Genomic DNA, 18,399 nt, shown 5'->3' on the forward strand with positions numbered 1-18,399 from the left:
ACCCTCCCATTGGTGCCAAAAATGCTACAGTTGACACGAGCCAAAAAGGTAGGGTTTCTGATAGGAACCTACCACAAGGATACATCAGTGCAGCCCATCTGAATAAGATATATGTAATACCCACTCTGCTCAGTCCTGCTCAATGCTGACTCTTTTTCAAGTGATGTCAATCTACTACATTAAATACACTTCAACTGCCTCTGTACTCCCACAGCTAAGCTGTGCCTTTCTTTCCCATTTCCAATTCCTATTTCTTCTCCAGCCTTAAATGTCTGGAAAACATCACTGACAAAGGGTGTTTGTCCCCAAAAGCTTGCAAAGAACTCTTTCCCAACTTTTTAGTTTGTCTAATAAAAGATATCACATCTGCCCAAAGAACCTTGCTGTCTATATCCTTAGACCAACCCAGCTACAACTGACAACCCTAGAAAACATCACCAAAAAGGGCCCCAAAAAAGTTCACCCAAAATCCCTCTGTCACTCCTTCTCTCAGCCTGTCACATATGATCAGTGTGGCCCCACCCTCCATGAGGTGGAGTTAGACCAGGTTTTGCTGCACCTCATCTGTGTATAAATTTTCGGAGGACCTCAGTATTCATGACAAGAACGCCCGATTCCAGTCATGAGTGGGGGTTTAATTAGTACATGCCTCCTTTGTGAGGGATATCTGTAGTACACACACATACTGAGCATTGCTGAGCTATGGGGTCACCATAGCTTGAAATACTGTTGACTCTGCTGGGACCCTGCCCAATAACCTCTAAGGTAAATCATGAGCCTTTTGGCTTTGAACTAGTATCATGCAGCTTGTTCTATATATAAATATGTACAAAAGTGCTCATTAAAAGTGTATTTATGGAATAGCTGTGCTAAAATTCGCAGTTTTCAAAAAAGGTAAGATGCATCAATTCTGGACAAACTATGCATGTTTATTTCAAAGTCAGTGTTTTTTAATTTGCTCCTCGCTTCCATGTGCTTGAAGAGAACAGGGTCTGACAGTAAGGGGAGGAGGGTGCATGCACGGAGAGAAGGAAGGGGCTGCAGAGGGAAAATGTTGGGGGGGTAGAGGACTAGGGAGTCACCTGACCCCTCCCCTCTCTCCCCAAATTTATTTTTCCTGGTGTAGCACTGGTAAGGGAACAAATTCAAGGCAAAACTCCAATTACTAGATTTTATACCTGGAAAATTATAACAATTTTATAAATTTTACATGTATAGAATCTAATTATGGGTGGGAGGTAGTCTCATATTCAGGGTTGTCGTCTTTCTGAGTAAATACAGCACTAAGTTAATAAACTTTAGCCTCTACACTGGAACCAGGGATGATTTTTCTTTTTGATTCTTAAGCCCAATATGACGAAGATCTGAAAAACAATCTTGAAGTTAAAAGACTCTGGTTTAGCCACATACTAGGAAAAAATTCCCTTAGTATGAAAATGAAAAATATGTTTTGTTCTGATATTAAGCCAATGGGTGCATGGATACTATTTACACTAACATTATCTCTAACTAAACCAACACCTAACTAAATATTTACAAAAAAAAAGTGGTCTGCACACAACACAGAGGACCAAGTTTTGCCAAGGGTTCCATGTAACAAAAGATGGTAAAAAAGGACTGGAGGGATAGTTTGACCTGCTCTGCTCCTTATGGCTTTGGTTCGGAGGGATGTAAAGGGATCCATGGTGCCAGTCTGACTGTTATGGGCATTTCTTACCAAAAAAATAATCACATTCATGGGATATGTACTCCAGCAGTGGAAATATATGAACATGAGAAATATATATGGACATCGTTGCAGCTGATTGTAATACATAAAACTAGGTTCACAGAATGTAAGTATTGTATGGATCAGTATTTCAAATGTAGGAAATGATCTTTCATTTCTATTAATTGAAATATAGTCTTCCATTACATAATTAGTCCTCTATTTTGCATTGTAACATCTTACAGTTCTTTTCAGAAAGATTATGTGATCAGCTGATTTAATAATTTACTACAACATACACATCCCAAGGGGAGTGCAAAGGTTGTAAGAGTCCACTTAAGTTTGACGTCACCTAATTCCTGAGCACTTAATAACACAGGGGAAAATGATGAGGGGAAAATACAAAAAAATGTTGAACAGCTGGATTGGCACTAATATTACATTCCTTTTACAGAGGGTAAAGGGCTCTAAAGTGAACGTACAAAGGTGGGTAAGCATTATTACACCAGTTTTATAGATGTGGACATTACAGTGAACCTCTAAAATGCTGCTCTACTGTCCCAGCCAGATCTCCTTGCTGTGTTTCCGGAGATATTTTATTTTTATTCACTTATTCACTCATATTTATTATAATAGTGACTACAGAACAAATAGGGGTAGGGGTACATCTGGTTGTACATCCTTTGGTCTGGAGGGTCACAGAGGTTTGGAGCAGGGCAGATGGTCCTTGGTGGTTGCCATTTTATCTTTTCCTCTCCACAGCAGCAGTCTGTTACTTTCACAGCTGCTCCTGCCAATTGGCTTCTGCTGTACCTCCTTGCACTATCATGGTATCTGCCATTAGACAAATAAGTCACTGGATCAAGCACAGAAGAAGAGGAAACTCCCAAAGAAGAGAGAGAGAGAAAGCAGAATGTCTATGGACAATCCATATACATCTCGTCTTTAACTCCATCCATAAGAGTAAGTGGTAACGTTTGAAACTAATTCCTCAAACATATTTAAAAAGAAATTAGAACATACTGCAAATAATTTATACAGAAATCCAGAAAAGACATTACTTGACCCCAGCGCTCTTTTGTGCCCAAAGCAGGGGGTCGGACTCGATGATCTAATAGGACCCTTCTAACCCTAGAAATCTGTGAAGCCAGACACTTTTATTTAGCCTTGGATAAGAAAGAGAGCTCAGGGTTTCAACCAATAAATGTCAAGTATCACCAGTTGCTGCAAATTATGCAAATGTAGAATACAAGAGAACAACTGAAATTTCTAGCAGGTATGAAGAAAAAAGTAAAACCCTGAGAGAGTCTTCTTCTGTGGCAATTGGGCTGTTGCTTCCTTCAAAGAAATGTGTTCCATAGTTAGTGTTCATGGAAGCAGGTGATTCAAGTACTGTATAGGAAATAGCTACTACACTTGAGGACTGTGGATAGTTTGCTCTGCCTTTCTGAATGTCTCTGTGCCCTCATTCCTTCATCAATATATTTATATATTGATTTGCACATTGCTATTATTTGACATAAGCACTGGAAAGGCTTGTTTTCCCTTATAGATTTTGTCCCAATCCTACCTGAATAAAAATACATATTTTAAAAACATTTTTCCCCCTATGCATATGTAGAACCATTGCCAGGAAACATGCTTCTTTTACTAATTTTATGAGAAAGTAAAGAAAAGATGAGGGAATGAGCTTTACTGTGTATTAAATAGAATATACATATAAACTCTGAAGAGCTTGAAACTTTTATTTATGGTGAATACCACCCAACACTCTAATCCAGTCACGTATTTTACAGTGAGCTCATGTTTATAGAATAGTAAAGCCAATAATAAATAGCTAACAGCAAAATAAATTATAATACTTTAAGTGGCTACACAGGCACATTCTGGGACAAATATATTGGCTTTGAGGAGGGCCTGCTGTAGTTTAGGATTATGGAGGCACGTCAGGGTCTTTCCATTAGAGAGGTGAGAAGCTTAAGAGAATACTCATTTAATTACCCTCTTTTCTGTCCAAGAACTCTTCACTCAAACATACATCAGTAAGAGCACATGGAGACTTCATCCTGAGTTATTTTCTTTGCAGATAATAAAAGCCACAGCATATAGTATGGTTCCTTATCCATGTTAATAATAGGGACAGTCTGGGCCACTAACAACTCCACAAGTAGTCCCCCTGAAACAGATGGTATAGTAAGGAGAAGAAAGATATCACAATTTAGTCTTTAGATTATCAAAAAATCTAATTGGCTTTTCATGGATTTTATATCTGTTTACTCAGTTTCTTTACTCAGCTTTATCAAAGGAACTTAACTGGACTTTACCCATATAAGTCTGGTTAGTTATGCACATGCATAAGTGATTATGGGATCCAGGAGCAAGCTGATTAGTTTCCCTTCTGCTGTTGTCTGTTTAACTTTCTCAGTCTTATGCAAGAGCCCAGTGCTGCTGCATTTCATTTAGCAAGACTTCAAGGAAATGATTAAAGAAAAGGAGATATTTTCATATTTAAGAAAAAATGTTTCTGTAACATGGCCATACAGACTACATTCTATAAATACTCATTCTCCTCTACTTTTTCTTTTTTTAAACAAAACCTAAATTTGAAGCCTAAGCTAAGTGACAGGCCTCTTAACTCTGTAAGTGTCTGGGGTTTTTGCATTCTCTAACTCTCTCACTTAATACCGCATCCGGGGATGTCTACCCAAAGAAGCCATTTCCAGAATAACTCAGGTTTAAATTTTAAAAGGTGGAAAGTTTTACAAAAAAGCTCACAGTGCAGCAGTTCCTCATTTATTATCAGGAGAACTTGTATGATTGGCAGAATCACAGTAAATAGGGGTATTAGGTAAGGAAAATGTACACATTTACATTAGATTATATATATCTTTCTCTCTGAATGGTTAGTTTGAGAATATTCCAGAGTGCATTGTACCTATGATAAGCCATAGTATCTAATACAGGCTTTCAAATACATTTCAAATGTGCTATTTACACCCTCTCCTTTTTTTAACTTGGCATTAGCTTGTTCCCTTATTTCTATGTCACAGTTACTGTTTTAGCCTGCCTGAAAAAGTTGCAAGTCCTTCACTTGAGACGGAGTGCTAATAAACAGAGGAGTCAAATGCTATATTCCCATTCCAGATCTGCTCTTTTCAGCATAGTGTTGAGGTACAGCTGGGGTGTAATAGAGGGCTTCATTCCCCAAGCTATCTTTTTGGTGTCATTCACTAATACTCAAGTCACACTGAAGGCAAGAAAGGAAGGAAGTGAGGGTACAAGTTCCATTCAAGCATTGGAAGTTATTCTGTTGTTCAGAAAAGTCCATAACTTTTACTGTATTTTATAGTCTCATGAACAAGCCTACTTCTATTTTTGCCATTAAAGACTAGCCTTTGCATAGTATCTCATATTATTATAGAAACATATTATGTTGTATGTACTTGTGAAGGCCCATAAGCTTTGTTATGCTAGCTGTCATCTTTTAAAAATATATATCTTCTAGTATATTTTCTGTTACAGTTTCACGATTCATTCCAGCTTGGCTTCAGCACAACATTTTTCCACCCACATAGGAAAGCATGCCAAGCCTCCGAGGTTTTGCAATTTTCTTTTGTAGTATTGCTTTTATCAAGCAATCAAGTAAATATTAATATAACTTTTTTTCTACAGCAAAAGTAACTTCAGCTGCCAACTGCACAACTTGCTGTGTGATAATAAAAAGTATCAACTTGTAGCTTCTTTGAAAAAATTGGACTGAGATATTCCCAAACATCTGTAGCTTTAATCTGCAAATTGGCATGAACATAGTAACCAGGATATTTTTAATATTTTTTTCACATAGATTATTTATAGTGATCAGAGCCAAAATCCTGCTTAGTTTACTCACATGAGTATTGTCACTGATATCAATGAGATAATGTGGTGAGTAAAACTGGATCTGTATTTTAAAGTGTTACCAGTTGAATTAGCTCAGTAAGGGTTTGGCTTTAGCACAGAAGCAATGTGTCCCAGCACCAGGGACATGAACACGCTCCCCATCGGAGACTGCAGGTATGCTCTAGATCCAAAAGTTCACCACTGGGGCTACTCTGGGCTCATCCAGACCAACCCTGGGTCTCCTGTGAGCCTGGCAGCTCTACAGACCAGCCCTAAAAGCCCAACAGGCAAGAAAGTAAGCTTGTAGGGAGGGTTTCCTCAGGTATGGCTTTTGCTACCCCCCTGAATTGGTTTAAACCCCAACAGTAGGAGCACTTCTATATCCAGAGAAGTGATTCTATACTAGGTGATTTACTTGTTACACTGCTAAACTGGAAAAAAATTAACTTTCAAATGAAAACCTGACCTTGGAGAATAGGGATTTGCTTTAAATCCCTTTACAATGGTGCTATTGGATGATGAAGAGGGAAAAAATCCTATTTCATAGGCTGGTTAGCACTTAGATACAATAAGAGATAAGGCCCAATTACTCATGATGAATCACCTTTCCATGATTAATCCCATTGTGGTACTAAATGTGAGTGCAAGGTAAAGTTAGGATTGTAAACCACGTCTCATTCAGTGTAGGTAGTATAACAGATAAGCCTTTAAGTCATGCTTTGAAATAGTGTGCCATACAGCTTCCTGTTATATTTTGGTATAGTACTGGTCTGTAGTCTACTGGTTCCTCCACACAAGCTATTAGAAGCTTTTCCACCCATGACTTCATGCTTCCTTTTTTTTTGTTAATGCCTGAGCGGTAACAAACCAGTCAAGGCCCATCTTTCTTATTTTTGCCAGAGGGGGAGAAACAAAAAAATTCCAGTTCAGGTCTACCAGAAATTTTTTTTTTTTCAGTTGAGCTACCAAAGGAAAACAAACTATTATTTGTACACTCCTATAAATATGCAAATAAACTGTTCCCTCCCACTGTTATCTATCACACCCTTTACCCACTTCTCCTTTCTTCCTCCTGAACAGGGCTGTTCTTTATTAAAATTGCACTTCTTTGCTTACCTCATGGTATTTACTTTGCCTTCCTCAGTTTGCAGTAGAGTTGAAAACTTGTTTCCAACATGACTTCCATCCTTCCTTGGTTGCCATGTACTTCCCCATCTCTGCTCCTTACAGAAACTCAGTTGCTACATGTGGTCCTGTTACTTGATTAAGGGCATGAACTGAATAATTAACATGCTACATCTTTTGGTATTGTGGACACTTCTCAAAATACATCATCCAGGAACATTTAGAGCATGATGATTTGTGATGCAGAAATCAGTTTTCAAGTTCAGAAATCTCAGCCCTGAGGTGGCTCCACAACCTGACATTATATGCAAGCGTTTTTGATTTGGAGATCTTCATCCAGGATGCCTGCCATCTGGCACTGTATGGAGACCAAAGGATTCTTCCATTTGTAAGTCTCCTATTCCTCATCCTGAGAGCTTGGTTCTGTGTTATGAACTGTAGCCACTGACACCAATTTAAACTGCAAACACTACTATTCTTAACTGGTAGCACTGCAAACCCACTTTGTAGTGGTATAAGCATCTGCATAATACACATAGCAAGAGAAGATCAGGCCCCTAAGCTTCAGCAATCTGAATATAATGAAAGCTGAGACGTTAAACAATAAAACACAAAGTAAAAATATTAAACAATTCTGAAGCACCCTGCCCCCATCCCTGCATACTATTAATACCAGCTGCGACCCAATTAATTCCAACAGTTCACAGGTTTTCATGTGAAATTCTTCAAAAGGGGGCACACTTCTTTCTTAGGGTTCTTTAAATATTTTAGTGCATTTTAAATTTCAAGCATAAGGAAGACTAAAGTAAACCAAGAAATAGAAGAAAAGAAAGGAAATGAGATACAGTGAAGAAAACCACAATCAGCACCATCTGTAGTCTAATTACATTCAACAGTGCATAAGAGAATACTCACCCCTCAGTTCACCAAAATAAATCCACATTCTGAACAGTTCTCAGGGCTCCAAGAACAAAACATCTTTTTATGATGGCTTACAATTTTTAAAGGGCCTAGGTCTTCATTCACTGAAGATAACTGGAATTTAAGTTGTTTCAGTGAAGCAATCTGGAATCCCATTCTATAATATACCACCAACAGATCCTTGTCAAGCCATGGCAGTGAACCACTCAAAACTGAAGCTGAAATGTCTAAAAGGTAAATTCTTCCTTCTGCTGTCTTTTGATTTCTTGTTTTACTGGTGCTTCATGCATCACCTTCAGTGAGCCACCATGCTGCCGCTGCTACACTCCTTTATCTCCAGCAGTGTTGTGATTAATATGTATTGGGATAGAAAAATGTAGACATCTCACCAGATGATGATACTGGCAAATGTCCTCATTAAAGCAGCTGTCACTGTATCAAGGACTCTTCTTGCTAGACTCAGCCAACAACTCTAACACTGAATTACAAGAAAGATGAATTATACAAACCTCACCATATAGGAAGTAGTATGTAGAGACCCTTGTGCTGCTAATGCCCATAGTGTGTTGTCACCTGGATAAGGAGAGAACTTCATTCACCTGGTCAGCCAATCTGGTATCTTTCATAAACACTCTGTTTAAAGTTAATAAATGCATATTTTATTAAAGTAACCTATGCAAGTCTGTTAGCCTACACCATTCACAGATGTCTTCTTTAAATCTATGTGGTATGGTATAGGTCAGGGGTGACCAATCTATGGCGTGGGTGCCACTAGTGGCGCAGGCAGCCTTTGTGCATAGCAAACAGCAGATTGGGGAAGGAGTAGAAAGCAAAGTAGCAGATCAGGCAGGAAGTACAGGGGTAGGAACAGAAAGCAGAGCAGCAGGCAGGGCAAGGGAAGGGGATCAAAGTGGCACTCAAGGAGGATTAGGGGCTAATTTGTAGCATCCCTGCCAAAAAGGTTGGCTCCCAGTGCTGAAGGTAACGTGCAAGAAAAGGTTAATAAGTTTTTGGCCTTTTAATCACAGATCAGAAAATAAGATTTGTTTTCTGATGCTATAATATTTGTAATTTACAGTAATACCCTTACTATGGGTTGTGTGTGTGGAGTTCTGTGACAATTGGTTTGAACTGGTCTCTGTACTTTTTCTGTTCATGTCATTGAATTACTCTCATTTTGTTAACACACATTTTTTTCTCTAATGTTCCTCCAAACTCTAAACCATAACCCCAAACAAGAATGAGAAACCCCCTTACACACCTCAGGAGAATCAAAGAAAGAAGTCTTTTATCTCTGGAAAACAATTTACTTATAATCACTGCCCCCTAATGCAGTATAATATTAACTCTCAGGAGGATGCAAACAAATATATTGGTCTTTGTAAGCTTTCATTTAGAATACAGCCTGGAAAATATCAGTAAGTTAATGGTGTTCTTTCTTTTTGGAGTTTTTTGAGGGTATTATCACTGTTGTGTTGTTTTAAGGCCATTGCTGCAAGACGGTTGAAAGCACCAATTTAAAAATGACTTATGATTATTTCAGGTACAAAATTAATAGATTAGGTTATATGAATCAATTTACTGAATATGAAGCTATTTTAGGTCTTTGGACAAAAAATCCTTTGTAGCTGCTAACAATGATTATCTGCATCCCTTTTGTACATGAACACATGCAGTCCCAATAAATACCTTGACTAATTATTAAAAAATTCTTGGAATTTCTTCTTTTTACCACTTTTCTCTCCTTCCCCTTAGAAACAAACGATGAGGAACATGCATTGTCTCACCACTTTCCATTCATTCACTCCATCTGTGACCACTGCTAAAAAAGAAGCACTTATTAACCATTCTTACACAACAGCGTACACAACAAGTATATATTTTGTTGTGTCTGCGCGGGGGAATACTGTTACCTTCAAATGCTTCTGTTAATAAAGACTACTAAATAGTTGCTTTCTAATGGTACCAAATGTATATTTAATAGTATACAATGGGGAAAAAAAACCCAAAAATGCTACATTAATGATAGATACATTTAAAACACAAGCCAGGGAGGAAGAAGGAAGCAGGGAGATGTTATTCTAAATGATGACCTCTAATGTGGAATTTGACAGTTATATGGATAAAAATCCTTGCCAAATGCCAGGCTCCACTCACTGCATAAACAAGTTTGGAATGTTTCACAGTTCCAAATCCACTTTAGCTGTTGGGTTAGAGCACAATTCACTGTTAATATGGCTCTGTTATGTCCAAGAGACATACAATATCTACCTTTAAATGTTATCCCATTAGAAATTTCTGCTTTACGCAACCTGTAGACTCAATCCTGTTCAAGCAAATTGCTGTTTCCTAATGACCAGGGATCCTGGTTTTCTCTGATTAAAAAAAATCCCCATTTTCAGATTTAAAAAAGTAACCCAAAATCCACATTTTTCTGTGATTAAAATGAAATACCACTAATATATATATATATATATATATATATATATATATATATAAAACTTACTGATATTTTCCATGCTGTATTCTAAATGAAAGCTTAGAAAGACCAATATATTTCATAGATTCATAGATGTTAGGGTCGGAAGGGACCTCAATAGATCATCGAGTCCGACCCCCTGCATAAGCAGGAAAGAGTGCTGGGTCTAGATGACCCCAGCTAGATACTCATCTAACCTCCTCTTGAAGACCCCCAGGGTAGGGGAGAGCACCACCTCCCTTGGGAGCCCGTTCCAGACCTTGGCCACTCGAACTGTGAAGAAGTTCTTCCTAATGTCCAGTCTAAATCTGCTCTCTGCTAGCTTGTGGCCATTGTTTCTTGTAACCCCCGGGGGTGCCTTGCTGAATAAATACTCACCAATTCCCTTCTGTGCCCTTGTGATGAACTTAAAGGCAGCCACAAGGTCGCCTCTCAACCTTCTCTTGCGGAGGCTGAAAAGGTCCAGTTTCTCTAGTCTCTCCTCGTAGGGCTTGGTCTGCAGGCCCTTGACCATACGAGTTGCCCTTCTCTGGACCCTCTCCAGGTTATCCGCATCCTTCTTGAAGTGTGGCGCCCAGAATTGCACGCAGTTCTCCAACTGCGGTCTGACCAGCGCCCTATAGAGGGGAAGTATCACCTCCTTGGACCTATTCGTCATGCATCTACTGTTGCATGATAAAGTGCCATTGGCTTTTCTGATGGCTTCGTCACACTGCCGGCTCATGTTCATCTTGGAGTCCACTAGGACTCCAAGATCCCTTTCCACCTCTGTGCCACCCAGCAGGTCATTCCCTAGGCTGGTGTGCTGGACATTTTTCCTCCCTAGGTGCAGCACTTTGCATTTCTCCTTGTTGAACTGCATCCTGTTGTTTTCTGCCCACTTGTCCAACCTATCCAGGTCTGCCTGCAGCTGTTCCCTGCCCTCTGGCGTGTCCACTTCTCCCCATAGCTTTGTGTCATCTGCAAACTTGGACAGAGTACATTTGACTCCCTCGTCCAAGTCACTGATGAAGACATTAAAGAGTATCAGTCCAAGGACCGAGCCCTGCGGGACCCCACTGCCCACACCCTTCCAGGTTGAGACCGACCCATCCACCACAACTGTTTGGGTGCGACCCTTTAGCCAATTCGCCACCCACCGGACTGTGTAGTCATCCACATCACAGCCTCTTAACTTGTTCACCAGTATGGGGTGGGATACCATATCGAAGGCCTTCCTGAAGTCTAAGTATACGACATCCACCCCTCCTCCTGTGTCCAGCCGTTTCGTAACCTGGTCATAGAAAGAGACTAGATTGGTCAGGCACGATCTGCCCGCCACAAACCCATGCTGGTTTCCCCTCAGCATAATTTGCCCTGCTGGGCTCTCACAAATGTGAGCCTTGATAATTTTTTCGAAGACTTTACCAAGGATGGAGGTGAGACTGACTGGCCTATAGTTGCCCGGGTCCTCCTTCCTCCCCTTTTTGAAAATGGGGACCACGTTAGCCCTTTTCCAGTCCTCCGGGACTTGGCCCGTGCGCCACAAGCGTTCAAATATTCCCGCCAGTGGCTCTGCAATGATGTCGGCCAGTGCCTTCAACACCCTCGGATGGAGCTCATCCGGGCCTGCCGACTTAAAGGCATCCAGCTCTTCCAAGTGACTCTGCACCACCTCAGGATCTACGTATGGAAGTCTGGCGCCTTGCTGCTGCCTCTCTACAACCCCAGTGAGAGACTTGTCGTGCCCCTCACTTAGGAACACTGAGGCAAAGAACTCGTTGAGGAGTTCAGCCTTGTCCTCCCTGTCTGTCACCAATTGTTTCTGCCCATTTAGCAGGGGTCCTATTCCTCCCTGGGCCTTCCTTTTACTCCCAATATATCTAAAAAACAATTTCTTGTTGTCTTTTACTTGGGTTGCCATCCTCAGCTCCATGGTAGCTTTGGCCCGCCTAACTGCCTCCCTACAAGCACGAGCAGAGGAGGTATATTCATCATTAGTGATCTCACCCTGTTTCCACTTTTTATGAGCTCCCCTTTTGGCCCTTAGGCTGCCCTGGATTTCTCTGGTCAGCCATGGAAGCCTCCTGGCCCCTTTCCCTTTTTTGCCTCGCTCGGGGATCGTCTTGCTTTGTGCCCGAAGGATCGTTTCCTTAAGGCACAGCCACCTTTCTTGGGCTCCCATCCCTTCAAAACTCCTACTCTGCAGTGCGTCCTTGACTAATCGCCTGAGTGCATTGAGATCAGCTTTCCTAAAGTCTAGCACTTTCACCCTACTAGTTACCTTACCCACTCGACGTCTTATGTTGAATTCTATTATTAGGTGATCGCTGTCTCCCAAATGGCTACCGATCTGGAGGTCCCCTATCATGTCATCCCCTGTTGCCAATACCAGATCCAGTATGGCATTCCCCCTAGTGGGACCATGTACCTCCTGTGTCAGGTGGAGGTCCTGTACACAGGTTAGAAACCTGCGTGAGCGATGGGACCTTGCTGTCTGCGTCTCCCAGCAGATGTCCGGGTAGTTTAGGTATGTCCGGGTAGTTTAGGATTTGTTTGCATCCTCCTGAGACTTAATATTATACTGCATTAGAGGGCAGTGATTATAAGTAAATTGTTTTCCAGAGTTAAAAGACTGTCTTTCTTTGACTCTCCTGAGGTGTGTAAGGGGGTTCCTCATTCTTGTTTGGGGTAATGGTTTAGAGTTTGGAGGAACATTTCAACCCAAAACCACATTTTTCTGTGGTTAAAACGAAACACCACTAATGTATATATTTATGATATATATTTTCTGTGATTAAAATGAAACACCACTAATATATATATTTATATTAGTGGCGTTTTGTTTTAATCACAGAAAAATGTAGATTTTGGGTTACTTTTTTTAATTAAAAAATTGGTGTTTTTTTATCAGAGAAAACCAGGAGCCCTGCTAATGACTTTGGTAATAGCTGCCTCATACACACAACAGAGGCAGTAAGTCTGGTTTCAACTGAAGGCCACAGAGTGTAAATTATTCTCTGCTTAATAACGATTCAGAAGAATAACAAGTTGCCTTGAAAAAACAAACCAAAGTGAACCCACGTATAGGATTGTGTGAGAAATATTCTTCAAACTATGTATCAGATAATCATAGAAAAATAGGGTTAGAAGAGACCTCATGAGGTCATCTAGTCCAAGCCCTTGCTCAGAGCAGGACTAGCCCCAACTAAATCATCCCAGCCAAAGCTTTATCTAGCCTGGTCTTAAAGACCTCCAAGGATAGAGATTCCACAACCCCACTGGGTAACCTGTTCCGGTGCTTTACTATCCTTCTAGTGAGACAGGTCTTCTTAATATCTAACATAAACTTCCCTTGCTGCAACTTGAGACCATTGCTCCTTGTTCTGTCATCTGCCACCACTGAAAACAGTTTAGCTTCATCCTCTTTGGAGCCATCCTTCAGGTAGTTGAAAGCCACTATTAAGTCCCTGCTCAGTCTTCTCTTCTCCAGAGGTGCCAGACATCAAAAGCAGGGTCCCACTTAATTATCCCTTACCCTTAAGACCTTACAGGCTAAGTATTTTGCTCTTTTCTGCTCTAATTTCTTGTATCAACCTCCATTAATACCAGCATAAAACATCAACCAGGAAAAACCCGGTCCTAGCACTTGAAGTAATCCTTTATGATGCACCAAAAGGTATTTTCCCAGCCACCTCCAAGCACCAAACAATCCCACAGTGTGACAACTCCCAATCTGTCACTGGTACCACATGCTCCAAAAGCACAACCCAGACTCTTCTGGATACCTGACCACACTAACAGCTGACACAGGCATTGCTAAGACTAAAAACAGATGCATATCCCTCTTTGCCAGTGGGACAAAGCCTTTTCTTCTGGGCCCCTACAGATGGGCAAACCCATTATCCCACCCAAAGTACTGAGAAAGCACAGGGCTAATTCAAATTAACTTCTAATTTGAATTAGCTCTTATCCCAGGCTCAGCACTTACTTGTCTTTGGCTTTGCCTCCATGCACCCTGCAGCCTGGGCTCTGCCCCTGGCCCCAGCCCCAGCCCCATCCATGGCCCCGGAGGTTGCTTTTGAGCTCCCCCCAGAAGCCACCCTGGGCAGTTTCTATGCCTCCCACTGCACAGGCATTATCCATAATTTGTTGATATCTATGGATTGGCACATAGATTTCATAGACATTAGGGCTGGAAGGGACCTCGGAAGACCATCGAGTCCAGTCCCCTTCCCCAGGGACAGTAAGTCAGCAGGGGTCATAGGATCCCAGCAAGATAAACATCCAAATGTCTCTTGAAGATATTCAATGTAGGTGCTTGAACCACCTCCAGCGGCAGTCTATTCCAATCCTTGGGGGCTTGGACAGTAAAGAAGTTCTTCCTTATGTCCAGCCTGAAATGATCATGGAGGAGTTTGTGACTGTTTGATCATGTCATCCCTTGGGGCGCTCTGGTGAACAAACATTCCTCCAGATCCTGGTGAGCACCCCTGATAAACTTATAGGTGACCACCAGATCACCCCTGAGCCTGCGCTTTTCCAAGCTGAAGGGTCCCATAGCTCTCAGCCTCTCATCATAAGGTCTGTTTTCCTGACCTCTGTTCATCCACGTGGCTCTCCTTTGGACTCTCTCAGGCTTCTCCACATCCTTTTTGAATTGTGGAGCCCAACTCTGGACACAGTACTCCAGCTGTGGCCTCACCAAGGCCGAGTACAAGGAGAGAATGATGTCCTGGGATTTGCTTGAGAAGCATCTATGGATGCAAGCCAGCATTTTGCTTGCTTTACTAGCTGCAGCATCACACTGAAGGCTCATGTTCATCTTGTGGTCAATCATGACCTCCAAGTCCCTTTCGTCCATAGTGCTACCCAGCATAGCACAGTCGAGCCTATAAGGATGCTGCAGGTTTTTCTTCCCAAGGTGGAGAACTTTGCATTTTTCAATGTTAAACCCATCAGGTTCTCGTCCACCCATTTCCTGAGCCTGTCGAGGTCAGCCTGAATCACCCTCTTGTCCTCAGGTGTGGGCGCTTTACCCCAAAGTTTGGTGTCATCGGCGAACTTGGCCAGTCTGCTTTTGATACCCATGTCCACATCATTAATGAAGATGTTGAATAGTATAGGCCCAAGGACAGAGCCTTGAGGGACCCCACTGGTCACAGTGCACCACAATGATTGACTTCCATCAGCCACCACCCTCTGGTTCCGACCACGGAGTCAATTCTCCAGCCAGTGGGTCGTGGTGGACCTGAGGCCACAGTTGGCTAGTTTTGCCAAGGGGTGATCATGGGATATGAGATTGAAGGCTTTTTTAAAGTCAAGATATATGACATTAATCTCTTCTTCCTTGTCCAGGTGATAGGTCACCTGGTCATAAAAGGAAATAAGATTGGTCAAGCAAGACCTACCCACAACAAATCCATGCTGGCTATTCCTCAGGATATTGCCATCGACAAGTCCATTAAGAATGGCCTCTTTGATAATCTTTTCTAAGACCTTCCCCAGGATAGAGGTCAGGCCGATGGGCCTGTAGTTTGGCAGATCCACTTTCCTCCCTTTCTTGAAGATAGGCACCACATTGGCCTTCTTCCAATTTTCAGGCACTTCACCAGAGCACCAGGAGCTCTCCAAGACCCATGCCAGGGGCTGAGCTATGATGCTTGCCAGCTCCTTGAGTACCCTACGGTGTAAACTGTCAGGGCCAGATGACTTGAAGGTATCCAGCCTCTCAAGGTTTTCCTTCATGAGGTCAGCCTTGATGGAGGGTAAGGAATCTCCCTCACCTGGGCCTTCCCATCCCATAATGGGCAGAGACGTCCTATGTGACTTGTGAAAAACCGACACAAAGTACCCATTTAGCGAGTTGGCTTTTTCCTGGGCATCAATTGTCAGTTGTCCTATCTGGTTTAGCAGGGGTCCAATGTTGCCCTTGCTTTTCCTCCAGCTCCCCACATATCTAAAAAAGGACTTTTTATTGTCCTTGATACTTGTAGCTAGTTGGAGTTCAGTCACAGCCTTGGCTTTCCTGGTTCACTCCCTGCAAGTCCAGACCAGTACAGAGTATTCCTCCTTGGAGGTGGATCCAGTCCTCCATCCTTTCTTTTTAGACACGGGTCTGCTAGTTCTCTGCAGAGCCAAGGGGGCTGCTGTGCCCTTTTGCTGCCTTTGCTCTGAGGTGGGATAGACTTTGCTTGTGTATCCATGATCGCTCCCTTGAGGAGCAACCACTCATCCTGAACTCCCCTACTTTTTGGGTTGTGGTCCTTTAGGGCCTCACTGACAAGCCTCCTGAGCTTGTCAAAGTCAGCTTTCCTGAAGTTGAGGACTTCTGTATTGCTGACTGACTTGCCAGCTTTACGGCGGATGGTGAAGTTGATCAGCTCATGGTCACTGTCACTCAGCTTCCCTTCAATCATTAGGTCACTGATTAGGTCATCCCCCATTGCCAGTACCAAGTCAAGCAGCACTTTACCTTATCGGCCCATAGACTTCTTGCATCAGATAGAGCTCATCCACGCACAAGAGAAAGCTTAGCAATCATTCGGATTTGGCCAAGCACTCTTCCCATGAGATGGCTGGGTAGTTGAAGTCTCCCATGACAACCATGCACCAGGAGCGTGTAGCCTCAGCCAATTCCCTGGCAAACTCCTGGTCAAGCTCTTGATCCTGGGTAGGAGGTCTGTAGTAGACTCCCACCATTGTGTCCTCTGTGCCATGTTCCCCATGGATTTTAACCCAGAGAGTCTCTATGTTCCTCCTGTTTATTCCCCAAGCTCCTGGCATTTGTGTACAGGCACGCAAGTGTCCCTTTGGGGGACCATGATCACCTCTTAGCAAAAGTGGCTAACTGTGGCCTCGGCCTCACCATGATCCACTGGCTGGGGAATTGGCCCCATCTGGGTGGAGGCCTCTGAGGTGCCAGAGGGGGAGACCGCAGACTCCAAGGGGACCCTTGGGGTGTGGCACATGCCCATCTGCATGGTGCCACTGGTAGGCTGACTACAGCTGGGACTGCCTTCCCTAGGGTGCACTGGCAGGGCCTTGGGCCCTCCCACGCACCCTCTTGCATGAACTCCCACACTAACTTGTGCGCTGGGCCCAGAATTGTGCCTGTTTGTGCGGCTTGTTCATGAGGCTCTGGTTGCGTGGCTCCCTGGTGGGCTGGGCAAAGTAGGAGCCAGGGTGGGGTGAGGCTCTCCTTGGCTCCACTCAGCTGCTCCACAGCTGGGCTATGTCCCTCCCACCATGAGCCCCACTTACCTCCAGCAGTGCTGGGGTTCGGTGGGATGCTCCACGGATGCTGGGGGGGGGGTCTCAGGGTGCGGGAGCATGCTGGGCTTGCACCCATGCATCTCACGCCACTTCTGAGGCCAAACTGAGGTTTTTTTCTGGCTGTCGGGCCCTTTTAAACTCCACGCATACACAGTGGGCCCACTGCCGGTACTGTGCTGCTCCCTGCCAAGTGGGACCCTACCGGAGGTTTGGGGGACCCTGATCTACCCGAGAGGGAACAGTAAGTACCCTCTCCCCACTCTTCTCTCTCCCCTGGGGGACTGGGCCAAGTAGGAACTGGGGTGGGGCGAGGCCCTCCTCGGCTCCACTCAGCTGCCCCGCAGCTGTGCTATGTCCTTCCCACCACAGGCCCTGCTTACCTCCGGCAGTGCTTGGGTTTGGCAGGGTGCTCCACAGTCACTGGGGGTCACTGGGGGGGGCCTCGGGGTGCGGAGGCATGACAGGCTTGCACCCATGTGTCTCACGCCGCTCCCAGGGCCAAACTGAGCTAAAGGTTAATCAAGTCACAACATGTTTTTCTTTGGTTTTATAGCAGACTCAGTGATAGTACACATAATATAGCTACACAGTACCAGATTCAGCACTGCTGTGACAAGCATATTCACTTATGTACAGTTCATACTCATAGGGAAACAAATAGTGTGAGATTTTGGAGGTTTTTTTAACTGTAAGCTGAATCAGTTCATCATTCTGGCCTGAAGGCATTTACTATAGTCAGTAAATTCTTTGGAAAATAGTCACAATAGATTGTCACTTTGACTATGTTGATTTAGAGTTTTTCCAAAGATGATTCACTGACCCTCTTTAACATGTCAATTTACTTTTGCATTTAAATATCAAATAGCTTTGGGCTTGTCCAGTGGTTTAGAGATAACAAAGTATGCTGCTCCATTGCCAACAACCTTAGATCCATGGATTTTCTCATAATTTTCCACTCACTCATTTATTTCCTCATAAACTTGGGGAATCTGAGTTAGAGATTTGAGTAGGTCCTTTGGCACCAGGGCTGCTG

The 18,399-nt window shown here is 43.0% G+C and overlaps 1 long non-coding RNA gene across 1 annotated transcript; it reads right to left on the reverse strand.

Annotated features, from left to right (window-relative positions):
* Positions 1-973: 973 nt before the first annotated feature.
* LOC132248312 (uncharacterized) lies at positions 974-8,124 on the reverse strand. The gene is made up of 3 exons (XR_009459513.1): positions 6,704-8,124; positions 3,710-3,884; positions 974-2,542 (listed from the first exon to the last, which is right to left on the reverse strand). It is a non-coding gene; the product is annotated as an uncharacterized LOC132248312 (long non-coding RNA).
* Between the last annotated feature and the right edge of the window lie 10,275 nt (positions 8,125-18,399).

This window comes from Alligator mississippiensis, chromosome 1 (assembly GCF_030867095.1).
Source record: "Alligator mississippiensis isolate rAllMis1 chromosome 1, rAllMis1, whole genome shotgun sequence".
NCBI classification, from domain to species: domain Eukaryota; kingdom Metazoa; phylum Chordata; order Crocodylia; family Alligatoridae; genus Alligator; species Alligator mississippiensis.